The sequence below is a fragment of the Cryptomeria japonica genome, chromosome 9, assembly GCF_030272615.1.
Source record: "Cryptomeria japonica chromosome 9, Sugi_1.0, whole genome shotgun sequence".
In the NCBI taxonomy this organism is placed as follows: domain Eukaryota; kingdom Viridiplantae; phylum Streptophyta; class Pinopsida; order Cupressales; family Cupressaceae; genus Cryptomeria; species Cryptomeria japonica.
In genome coordinates this window covers 484,631,602-484,643,717 of record NC_081413.1, presented here as the reverse complement: position 1 = coordinate 484,643,717, position 12,116 = coordinate 484,631,602, and positions in this window count along the sequence as shown.

Genomic DNA, 12,116 nt, shown 5'->3' with positions numbered 1-12,116 from the left:
TCCTCCCTCTATGCACAAACTTTCAAACTAGTCAGAAGCTCGCGTTGTTGAAGCTCATAAAACGCCCCGCCCCCCGTAGCAGTAGTTTTCAAATAGAATCGGGGGTGCCCGATCATATATTATTCTAGACCCGCAGCTTACTTGTCAATGCGATTCATGCTCACATCAGAACATGAAAAGAGCCTTTTAGAAGAAACCGAGGCGTTGTCTCACAAGATGTCAAATAGGGAAAAATCAAATAGTTATGAATTTATCTCTAACATACTATGTACAAAAAATAATGCTCCCCCGTTATCCCTTTTCAGTCAAAATATCACAGAGTAGTTGTTTAAATGTAAAATGTTAGGTAGCAGGGGTAGCTGCTTTTGTCTTCCCGTAAATGGATCTGTGTAATTTTTTTTAAGGTCATGATTAGTGTAAATAGTTAGCTTTTTCCTTTTCAAAGAAGCATTATGGTGCATGTGACGTTTGTTTTGTGTCTCATGTATAGTTGTCAAAGTCCTCGGAATTTTGGTTCAGCAAAGATCTTCTTATGTAGTTATCTTTTAAGCCTTTCTTTCATGTTTTTGTTAACAGAAAACATGCCAATTCCCCAGAGAGGATCCAATTTATGTGCCTATTGCTACAGTCAAATGCCTCTTTTGGGAAATTCACGGGACCAGTCGCTCGACAAGGAATGATCAGTTTAAGTGCCCAATGGATAAGGCATTGGTCTACGAAACCATAGATACAAGTTCTTTCTCGGCAATCTAAAATCCCCTGAGAATCCCCAAAACTATAGATTCCATCTATACAAAGTGACGTTGCCAGCTCTTTTATCAAAAGATCGGCCACATCAACATTTGCGGACTTCTCTTAAAGCATGTCTGAGTCAAACTGTGCAACCTGACGGAATGCCACGTGTTGGCCCGCCGAAGCTTTGAGCTCATTACGCACAAATCTCCCTCAAGAAGGCCTGCCCATGCAACATGTGTCTTGCAATGACTGCACTCTCATCAAAGCCGCCAACACACATTCCTAGAATATGCTTGTTCGCATGCTTTCTCATAGTCAAAATGAGGGATCGACAGTTGTTAAAAAATCATATTTTCAGTTAGCCCATGCGATCATAGAGAGCCTCACAAGATCTGCGTGATCGTCTTTTTTACCCACAGCTAGCGTGTTTTTATAAAGCGCCATAAAGAAAGGCGCACTTGTCAATAGAATGTAAAATCGAGAAATCAATGCCTGATTCTAAGGCACGACACGTCGTAAAAGGGAAGCATGTGTTTCCCTATAAAAGGTTGCAGGCTCTTGTTGTGAAGGAAGACGGTTGGTCAAGAACTTTTGGGCTTTTGCTGTAAAAATAATTGTAAATTCATAGTCATTTTTTAAGGAACTATATGGTTTTAACACCAGAGGTGTATGTAATGTCATCTATTTTCTCGAACTTATTCTCTAGCCTTGGCATTTTTTCTCTTAATAAATTATGGAAGTTGTGCCCTTGTGGCCTTTTTTCTTTTTGTTAATTGTGCTAATTTCTTTTAAATCTAGTCCAGTTTACTGATGCAGGAGAATCCCCGGTCTATGAGCAATCTTGCATCAACCAAAAATATTTTCTTTCAGTTTAGTTCTTGTTCAGTTCAGTGTGCAGGTTTTTGTGTTCTTGTCGGTAGGTGCCGGTAGTTGCTTGCTTTTCATTGTAGATCCTATTTTCAGTTTCCAGGTCGGTTCTTGTGCTTAATTCCATATTTTCAGTCCATTTGGATTCTTTTTCGACTAGTTATTGCTCCCGATTGACTGTTTCTGTGTTCCGGGACAGTTCTTGTGCTTACCAATTGGTCTTCCTTCATTTCTGGAGCGGTTTCTTAGCATGTGGATCTATTTGGGGTCTTGTCTGATGTTCTTTGGCATGTGGTTGACCTTCCTGCTGATCTGTGCTTCTTGGTTGTTATTTTCTGGAAGAATTTATTTCATTCTTAGGGCCGACCTAGTTACACGTTTCATTTTCCTGCATTGGTAAATTTAATCTTTTGTGGTCGACCTGGATATGTTCCGGAGGGTATATATAGGGTATTCTGTAATCATTTATAGGGGGAGGAAGTAGAAATCAGAATAAGGATTGAGATTCATGATTAGGGATCTGGTTGATTTTGAGAGTCCTCGATGATTGTATCTGGCTTGTAACCTGCATGTAATCAGTTGACAATCGAATGTTCTATGATGATAACTGGTTGGTTGACAGAGGTTCTAAGACAATAATGTGATCTATTTTTGTAATCTTGCTATGTTTTCTTGTTGCTTTCGTCTTGTTACTCTTGCTGCATAAGTCATTCAGTTCTCTTTTGAGGGTTTACCAGTTATGGATGCATCATTTACTTATGTGGGTATTTTTGTTTTCAGTATAATTAGATGTACTTATGACCATGAAGTCTTTCTTCTCTTCATAAGGCATCTAAAAAAGAAGATGAATTGTACTCTTTGCATCCTGCTCCTCAAGAAATCACATTTTGGAGGTTAAAACCTTCTTGTTAAGCCCTTATAGGATTCATTCTAATAGAGAAGCAAGTGCCCATTCTTGGGGCTTTTCAGTTGGAGTTGTTTCTTTATACTGTGTTTTAGGCATAAAGGAGCTAGAAATTCTTAGGAGTTTATGCCTTTGTTTAGAACCTTGCAGGTGCTTCCCATAGTTAGGATCTGAATATTATGCCCTATGCCTTATAAGCTTCGCGCATTTTGTTCTCTTGACTAACAATGAAGGGTCTATGGTGCATCGTGTCGCCTTGATAGAGACATGAATCTTTTGTCGATGATGGTCAAAACTACACAAATGTTATCATATATTTTCGGCTAAACCACATAAGTCGTCCTCTTATTCTAATCTTTTCTATGGCATATCGCCCTTCTTAGTTTAGTCTCCTAGTGAAGATTCTTCTCTCCCTTTTCTCCTTCCTTAACCTTGAAGATCTGGCTTCTTAAATCCTGAAGGTTATTTCACAGGATGCCTATCCCACTCCTGTGAAGTTTCCAAACTGCTCCAGAAATATGTGTCTTTTTGGGGATTAATGGGTTCATCTTCTCAATCTTCCTCTTCATTTTTGGGAGAATTCTTGTTATGTGACCATTGGCAACTCTATCAGAAGCTTCTTGAAGGTTGATGATACCACTTCATTCATGGCATTCTACTTTTGCTCGCATTTTAAGACATTAACATCTCTACACCTCTCCCTAAGGCTGTGGTTTTTATCGTTGGGGATAGGCCATGGACTCAGTTATTGGATTATGAGGGCCTCTTCTTTCAATGTTGTATAATGCTTCTCAATTGGTCACTTAGCTAAGGATTGTACTTGCTAATGTTATAAAGGCACTACTACTTGGTGGAAGGATGCTAATGGTGATCACTTGATTGTCGAGGCTTTTATTCTTCTTCTAATGACTCTTCACAGGCTAATGATGACTCCTCCCAAAATGATGTTGATCCTCTTACTATTGGTGTGGCCTCCTCAAACCTTGTGGATCCTACTCTTCCTACTACTTCTGGTGTGGCCTCCTTTGGCCCTATGAATTTTACTCCTATTATGCTCCAGCCATTGGTGGTCGATGATCAGTAATTTACTCCAGGTGGTCATAGACCCTCTAAGGGGATTTCCCCTCTTAATCCCACTTGTAATGAACTTCTAAACAATAGTATTTCCTACACTATTATTAGTCATAGATGGAAATGTAGTTCTTCCTCCTCCCAAACTATTCTCAGAGTTGTGGGTAAAATTTCTTCCCACCTGGAAGTGGGTTCCTAGTTGTACTACTAGTGTACTCTAAATGATCTATTTTGGTCTTTTCTTTACTGACAATGGTATGTTCATGACCTACTATAAGTGGCATGTTCGACCTAAGTTTGTATAGGGTCAACACCCTCATTTTACTACTTGTATAATAAAAAAACACATTTTTTGGAGTTTTTGGGCTGACCCAACTAAAGAGGGGATATGATTGTCCTCCCTTCACCAAATTGCTTTCCCTCAAGCAATTTCAAGATTGGATGCTAAAAAATAGCTACTCCTTTCCACATAGTATCCTTAAGTGTAAGATTCTTCCATTTCACCGAATATTCCGGAATAACCTTTATTCTCAACTTTTTTCCCCTCATGTCAATGATGGCTTCTAGCTCCAAAATGAACTTCCTTTTATCATCAAGTGGGAGAAGCTCCAAGGAAGGAGTGATCTACCATTCCATGGTCTTCTTAAGGCATGACATCTGAATTTGTTTATGAATTGTGTTATTCTCTGGAAGTTCCAACTCATATATTACCTCACCAATCCTCCTTATAACCTTATAAGGGCCATAAAAACATGGCTTCAACTTCTCAACACCGCTTTCCTTGAGGGAAGATTTTCTATATAGTTGTAATATATAGTTGTAATCTCAAGAATATCATGTCTACCACCTCAAAAACTCTTTCATATCAGTAGAAATCAACATACAACTTTTGTCGGTTTTGGGATTGTTCTAGGTTTTCTTTGAGTGCCTTCACAATGTCTATGCTTTACTAAATCAAATCTTTAGCTCTTGGTTCTCTACTTTCGAAAAGAACAAAATCCATGAATGAAATAGTATCATAACCATAAAGAACCTTCAAAGGAGTCAAACTATTGCAATATCTCCAAGGTGTAACCATTTGACCCAAGAAGTATTTTGTCCTATAACGTAGTTCCTCAAGTAGCCTTCTATCCATTTCTTAACAATGTTTGTTTGTCCATTGACTTTAGGATGATAATTTGTGCTTGGGGTCAATTTTGTATGCATTAATCGAAAAGGATCTTGATAAAACAAGTTAATAAATCTAGTATGAAGTCTAAAAATCTGTCCAAATAATAGATCAACCACTTGTGAAGCCTTGTACTCTAAAGATATAGCATGAAAGAAAGCGCATTTAATGAGTATATCAACAACCACACAGATACAATACTTACCTTGTAGCTTGGAATCTAGTGATGAACTCCATAGACATACTCTCTCATTTTTCATTTGTATTCGATAGAGGTTGCAACAAGCCAATTGGAAATAAATGCTATGTTATTTTGTTTGCAAATCAAGCATTCGGTAACCTGCATCAACACAACACCTTTAAGCCCCCTCATGAAAAATGACCCCTCACTTGTATATATGTTTTGTAGTATCTTAGATGACCAACAAGTGGTGCATCATGGCATACCCTTAAAATTATCCTTCACCGTAGATTTAGGTACAAGATACACCCAATCCTGGTATGTGATGAGCTCATCAACCACTCTATACTTGTCACCTTGTAAATTTCCATTTAAAATTTCAATAGAAATGTGCTCTTAACATATTCAACAATTATAGAAACCTTTGAATCAACAAATAATCAATCATAGAGAAGAAATAAAGTTTCCTAGAAAGTGCATTAACCAAAACATTATTCTTTTCCTAAACATAATGTAAAAATCATAGGCTTTCAACTTACCCTATTTTACTATCTATCAGTCAAATCTTTACAAACTTCCCACAAATCGAGTATTGCCTAATTTGGCCAGTATATGCATGATGGATAACATCTACTTGTCATTAATTTAAAAAACTCTTATCTATCTCCTCCATCTTCCTACTCTCAAATGCTATGGGGTGTCTATTCTACATAAAAGCTACTCCAATCCCTTCTCTTGGAGCATCACATTCTTAGACAAAAGGAAGTGAAAATTTTAAAATAGCCAAAAAAAGAAATGAACTCATTACCTCCTTAAGCTTGTCAAAACCTCTATGTTGAAGGGCTCCAAGAGAAGTCCTCTTTCTTTCTCAAATCTATTAATGGGGTTGCAAGTAATGAGAACCCCTTAACAAACCTTTGCTAGTAGTTGTAAAGCCTACAAATCCCCTCAAATATAACAAATTTTTAGGTCAAGGCCAATCCCGAATCACCTTGATCTTTTCCTCATCCACGCTAACCCCTTGGGCATTAATCTTAAATCCAAAATATAATATCTCAATCAAACCAAACTCACATTTGGACGTCTTGGCAAAGAATGAATGTTGGTCAAGTATGCCAAACATCACATCTACGTGTTGCAAGTGATCCTCTCATGTCTTACTAAAAATCATGATGTCATCAAAGAAAACCAACAAAAACTTCCTCGATTGTAAATAAATACCTAATTCATTTGTGACTGAAAGTTGGTGGGTGCATTGGTAAACCCCAATGGCACAACTAAAAACTCATAATGACACTTGAAGGTTGTCTTGTGCACATCCTCATCTTTAACCTGTATATGATGATACCTTGATCATAAGTCAATTTTGGAGAAGTACACACCATGAAGCGCGTCTATCAAACAATTGATCCTAAGTAAAGGGTAGTGATTCTTGATTGTCTTTTTGTCGAGGGTTTTAAAATCCATCCACATCCTCGTAGTCCCATATTTTTTCTTAACCAATACCATAAATGAAGCAAAAGGGCTAGAACTAGTTCATGTGTGCCCCATGTCCAATAACACTTTCATTGTCTTCCCAATCTCCTTCTTGTAACTCCTAGGGTGTTGATAAGTAGTGATGATGGGTTTCACTCTTCCTCTAGCTCAATCACATGCAGGAAGCCCTTATCTAGTGGTAAACCAAAAGGAATTTCACCAAACACCTTACTATGTTTATCCAAGATGTACAGAATATCAATATGGTAGGACCTCACAACCTTGGATATACTTGTATTTATAATCAAAGACTCTACTTCCCAAGACACTTGGTCTCTATGAAAAGCTCTCTCCATCCTCTTGGCTAAAACCATCATAGAACCCCATTTCAAAGGCCATGAATAACTACCTCCTTCGCAATAGATTTGAACTTCAACTTCAAGGTCTTAGAATTTTGTGTACTTGCTAAGTAAGTGCAACCATTGAACTCCCAATACCAACTTTGTCTTACCAATGTCAATCACATAGAAATCATCTCTCATCTTGCGTCCTCCTAGAGTCAATGGCAACTACCGAATCCTTCAATTGCATGGAATAGTATACGCATCTGCCACTATAACGTTAAACCCTTCAAAATCTTATGTCTTCAATTCCATCTTAGCCACCAAACCTTCATCAATGAAGTTGTGGGTGGCCTCGCTATCAATCAAAATTGTCATCCTTTGTTCTTATAGGACTCCTCTAACATTAAAAGAGTGATATCTAGGTGCTTTTGAAGGTGTTGCAAGTGTGCCATCTAGATGTTCCCATCCTTCGTCCTAATGTTCAACCTTGTCCACAACCTCAAGCTCGGGCTCATCTACCTTTGAATCCTCATAGGAAGCCACTTCTATGTAATGTATCATCCCTTTCCCACACTTGTTGCCTGATTGCAATGGCTATCTACAAGTGAAGCATAGTTATTTCATTCAAATCTCATTCTTGGCCTCCTCAACCTCATTTGGTTTTGGGGATAGTCCCTTAGATTGAGAGAAACTCTTATGAGAAGGCTTCATGTGTTGAATTGGTGATGAATTCTCGTAATAGAATTTGTTTTTGGTCATTGAATCGTCCAAATTTAGGGCTCTCCTAATGGCCTCCTATAAGGAATTTGGATCAAATGTCCTTATGAAACCTTTCAGTGGTTTGGATAGGCCATTTGCAAAAAGAACTATAAACCACCTTTCTATCACATCTAGAACCATCACTAGAAGCCTTTGAAATTCGGTCATATAGCACTCTATTATGCCCTCCTACCTTAGTTGTGCAAGCTCTCTAAAATGAATCTCTAGATCCTTCATATTAAATTTCTCCATCAAGCTTTGGCTATAACTTTTCAAGGTAGTGATTGAGTCATATCCTTGGGTCACCATGCCATGGTAATACCACTCATGGGTTACACCCTCAAGATGCAAGGTGGCAAACTTTATGACTTCTTAAAACATGGAGTTCGAGGAGAAATTTGTATCCAATTTTTGTAACCATGCTCAAGTTGAACAATTTCTCAATCAATCAAAAGTCAACCATTGTTGTATGTCTCTATGATCTTGTGCTTCATACCTTTTCCTCCTGTGCCCATTCCTTCTCTTCATGTCATAATACTCCATAGGTGCCATGTCACCTCTGATGGGTGGTACTATAATGAGCATGATACCTTGCCATCTCCTCATTGGAATTAGGTGGTACTTGTTCTTCTTCTTCCAGTGAGTCTTCTTTTTGTAGAAAATTAGCTTAAATGTCTTGGTTGGAGGGTTGACTGAAACTCCATTATTAGCTAAGTGACTTCCTTCAACACCATTGGAATTGGACCTTCAAGCACTCCATTGTTGGTTCATTCCCCTCAAATTCCTCATAATCTTTGTCATAGATTCCCTTGTGCAAGACATATTCTCTAGACAACTCTCTATTTTTAGTCCTAATGACCTCATGAATGTTAATTTTCAGCCATAGCTTCTCCTTTCCTCTTTTCCCTTCATAGATACCTTATTTTGTGGTCACTTTTTTGCATAAATATGCATCACACCCACAAACTAACAAAAACAGGGGCTCTATTACCAATGAAATGACCCTTAGGATTTAAAGTTTTTCTACCAATTCTAGAACTTGTTACCAAGCAAGTTTTCTACACAAAAATGAAACTTAACTACAATAGTGGCATTTAACTTACCTAGATTTCTCCATTAAGTTAATAATTTAAGCAAACAATATTTAGGCCACAATTTAATCTTCTAAAATACAAACACAAATACAAATACAAATAACAAATAAATGAAAATTTGTTCAAACAAACTGCAATAAAATTAATATACAACTCTTTGTTATACAACAAGTTTTAATTGATAATTACCATATGACCAATCTTCCCTTCAACTGTAGTGATTGTGGACAAGTCTCTATGAGCTCTCTTTATCAGCCTACGATTTATGTTTCTTTATGAATTGTGGTCTAGATTTAGGTTTGTGATTACTCCATTTAGGGGAGAATTGTGGGAGTTTAGTGCATACATTTCCAGCCAAAAAGACCCCCTATGTAGCAATCTAGAGACTCTATACCAAGATGAGGGTCTAATCTTCCTTTTTCTACCTATTGCAGGATAAAGCAACACCCTTGCGGTTAGAAGGCCTATAGCTTGTCGACAACTTGTCCTACACCAAATTTGCACATTTCTAAATACACTCAATTGAATTCCTTCCTTGGTAAATCACTATTGGTGCAACTTGCCATCTAAATCCAACACAATTCGCCTTGAAGGGGTGTCAAACTCAATGGCTTGGTCTTCGAGATTGAATCTAGTCTAGGAAACAAAAAATAACACCAGTTACAATGGGAATTTGGCCAATAAATGCAATTTAGAGGACAAAATAAGGTTAGGGGGTTCATCCTAAACTTGGAAGCCTATTAGGGTTTGCATCCCAACAAACACAACGTAGGAAAAATTCCCAAATTCTTGTCCCATTTTCTATTGCTAGTTAGGATCCCAAGAAAACCAACCTACAATGAGTATATTTTTATTTATTTTATTTTATTTTATCTATTGAGATATTGATTGGGCCAAAACTAGGTGCCAATTTTTAAATATTTAATTTTTTATTTTATTTATTTTGTATTTAAATATATATTAAATAATATGGAACCCAACTAAATAAGGGAAATAACATGCTTTGTGTTTGCCATTTGAATGAATGACCTTGACTGATATCATCCTTGTGCTCATACATATTCTTCTTCAATGTGGTAACATCTTAAAAATTGTTCATGATCATAAAATACAATTTGAATTTGGTAAACTATTAGTACAACTTGAAGGGTGAGGGTGAATACAAGGATGAAGACATGGACCATCATGGTTTAGCACAAGACCAAGGACAAATGGAGTGGGTCCTAGGACAAGGACCAAGAGAGGCTCATGTTGACTCTTAATTTTATCTTAAACGTGAACAATCTTATGAGAAATTCAGTGATGGGGGACCTATTGCGCGAAACTCACTGAATGACCTTCAGGTTTGAGAAGTCGGCTCTTCATATAATTGGGGGAGAAAGGGGGAAAGAGAAAACTTCAAAGCAAATGATCTACACTACTTAGGCGATATGCCAGAGCACTTCATAACAGTATTAATAGCATATAAAACCCATAGATATGCAGTTTTAAAGCTCATTCAACAATCTACATGCCCAGAACCGTTTGAGAGAATAATTCAACAAAAACTCATTTAACATAAAATGGCATTTAACCATTCATCCAACAAATAACAAGTCTCATGACATAGTTTAATCCGCAGAGTCTCACAGTAAATATCATAGAAGTTCATGAACTTGAAAACATCACAAAAGTTCATATATTAAGTTTCAAATAAAATAATCACAAAGGTCGTAGGCACAATCTGATACGATTATCATTCACCAAATTTCATTAACATAAGGGCCTCTTAATGAGCCAAAGTTTTACAAAAACTCTCTAAAAGTCTAAACCCTCTAAACAAAGAAAACATAAGCATAAATAGAGCCCTTGGCTCATAACTAACAGCTCGCAGCGTCAGCAACCTTCCAACAACTGCTGCTGACAAGAAAACCTGTCGTGGCACACCGCGAGATCATACCCAACAAAATCACCCTCGAAGTTGTTATTTCCACCATATCGTGGCGATCCCTGCACTTGCCCAACAAGAAAATCGCGATGCAAATCGCAACCTGATTCGTGAACTATCATGGAGGACACGTGGCAGCTTGAGGGGGGGAACCAAAAACGAGTGTAGAGAGAGCATCCGATCGCGCAACACGGAGACACCAAGTGTCTTTACCTTTACACGATGGACGGTGGGGCCAAGAGGAATGCAATGCCATAAAAACCTAAGCCTCACGGCAACTTCGCGTTCTCTCAATTCCAAACGAGAAAAGCGAGCGATCAGAGGCAACGCCGATATGACACCTGGCTCGCGCGTTTTGCACAGGAAGCATATCTGGAAAATCACAAGGAACGAGTGCCACTCAATCAAAATGCCACCTACGGACAACTCTGAAATAATGTTAACAACTCATGGGTACTTAGATTGAGGCTTGTCACATCTCTAGTGCACTTAGCGGGGGCCAAGGATTCCCCAACAAGTTTGTTTGGCAATTCTTCCATGGAAAAAGTGCCTTTGGCAACAAATTATATTGCAGGTGCTAATGGCATTGACTACAAAAGATACCGACCCCAAACAAGGGTTCAATCAAGGCTTCCATAACTAGGGTTTCATGCTCTCCTGAGGGCCAAAATGTTGTAGGTAATAGTCTATCACATGCAATTGAGTTGTCTAACTTGTGCAGTTTAAAGGCTCTTTCTTCCTAGGTTCCCTATTGTTCTTTAAGCAAGGTTGTTGTCTTCACTCCTCTCTATGATGGTCAAGAATAATATTAGGCTTCATTTCCTATGGTGGCCTCTCAAAAGATTTTTGTCAATCTTACCACTCAAGCCTTGGGACTACTCTATTGTCTAAAGAAACATTTGTCTTAGGGTTATGCTTGTTGAACGCTAGTGAAATCTTGGGCGACTATTGTCAAAGGCTCAATCACCTCTCCTCTTGCTCCGTCTTTGGCAACTGCCAAGTTTCACCATTTGAATTTCTAAGAGTTAGGTCATGTTTGATGTGTTTAGAAAGTGGGCTCAATAGTATTGGACTCTTTAGGGCCATCTAGAGATTTCAGTTATGATGAAAAGTTTCTCTTTTATTCCTTTCTTGAACCATAAACATTGTATACCAACCCTCTCATATAGCCTACGGTTTCTCGACAAAGCTAGTTCATTCCTTCAAAAATGGGCATTGGGCTTTGATACTAAGAAAATATATGTCTAAGAAGGTTCTTGTTTGAGTCAAGCTCCCCCTTTGAATACAAGGAGGGGGTTTTGTCAAGCATTGCTAACTCTTTCATCCAACTTTAGGCAATCACCAAATCCAAGAGAGACTTAAGGTTTGCAAAATTTTGTGCTATTGTGGAGGTAGACAAGGTGCTCCCATCTATGATCCTGTAAAATAGGTTTCTGGTTGCAAAAGATCGTATTTGATGATTCCCTAGTGGTTTGTCACAGTTGCCTCAAAGCTGGTCATGCAATTGCAGGGTCCACGACCAATAGGAGATTGCAAATTGTCTAGACGAAAAAAGATGATGTGGAAGCTTACCAACCTCTTGCAATGGGT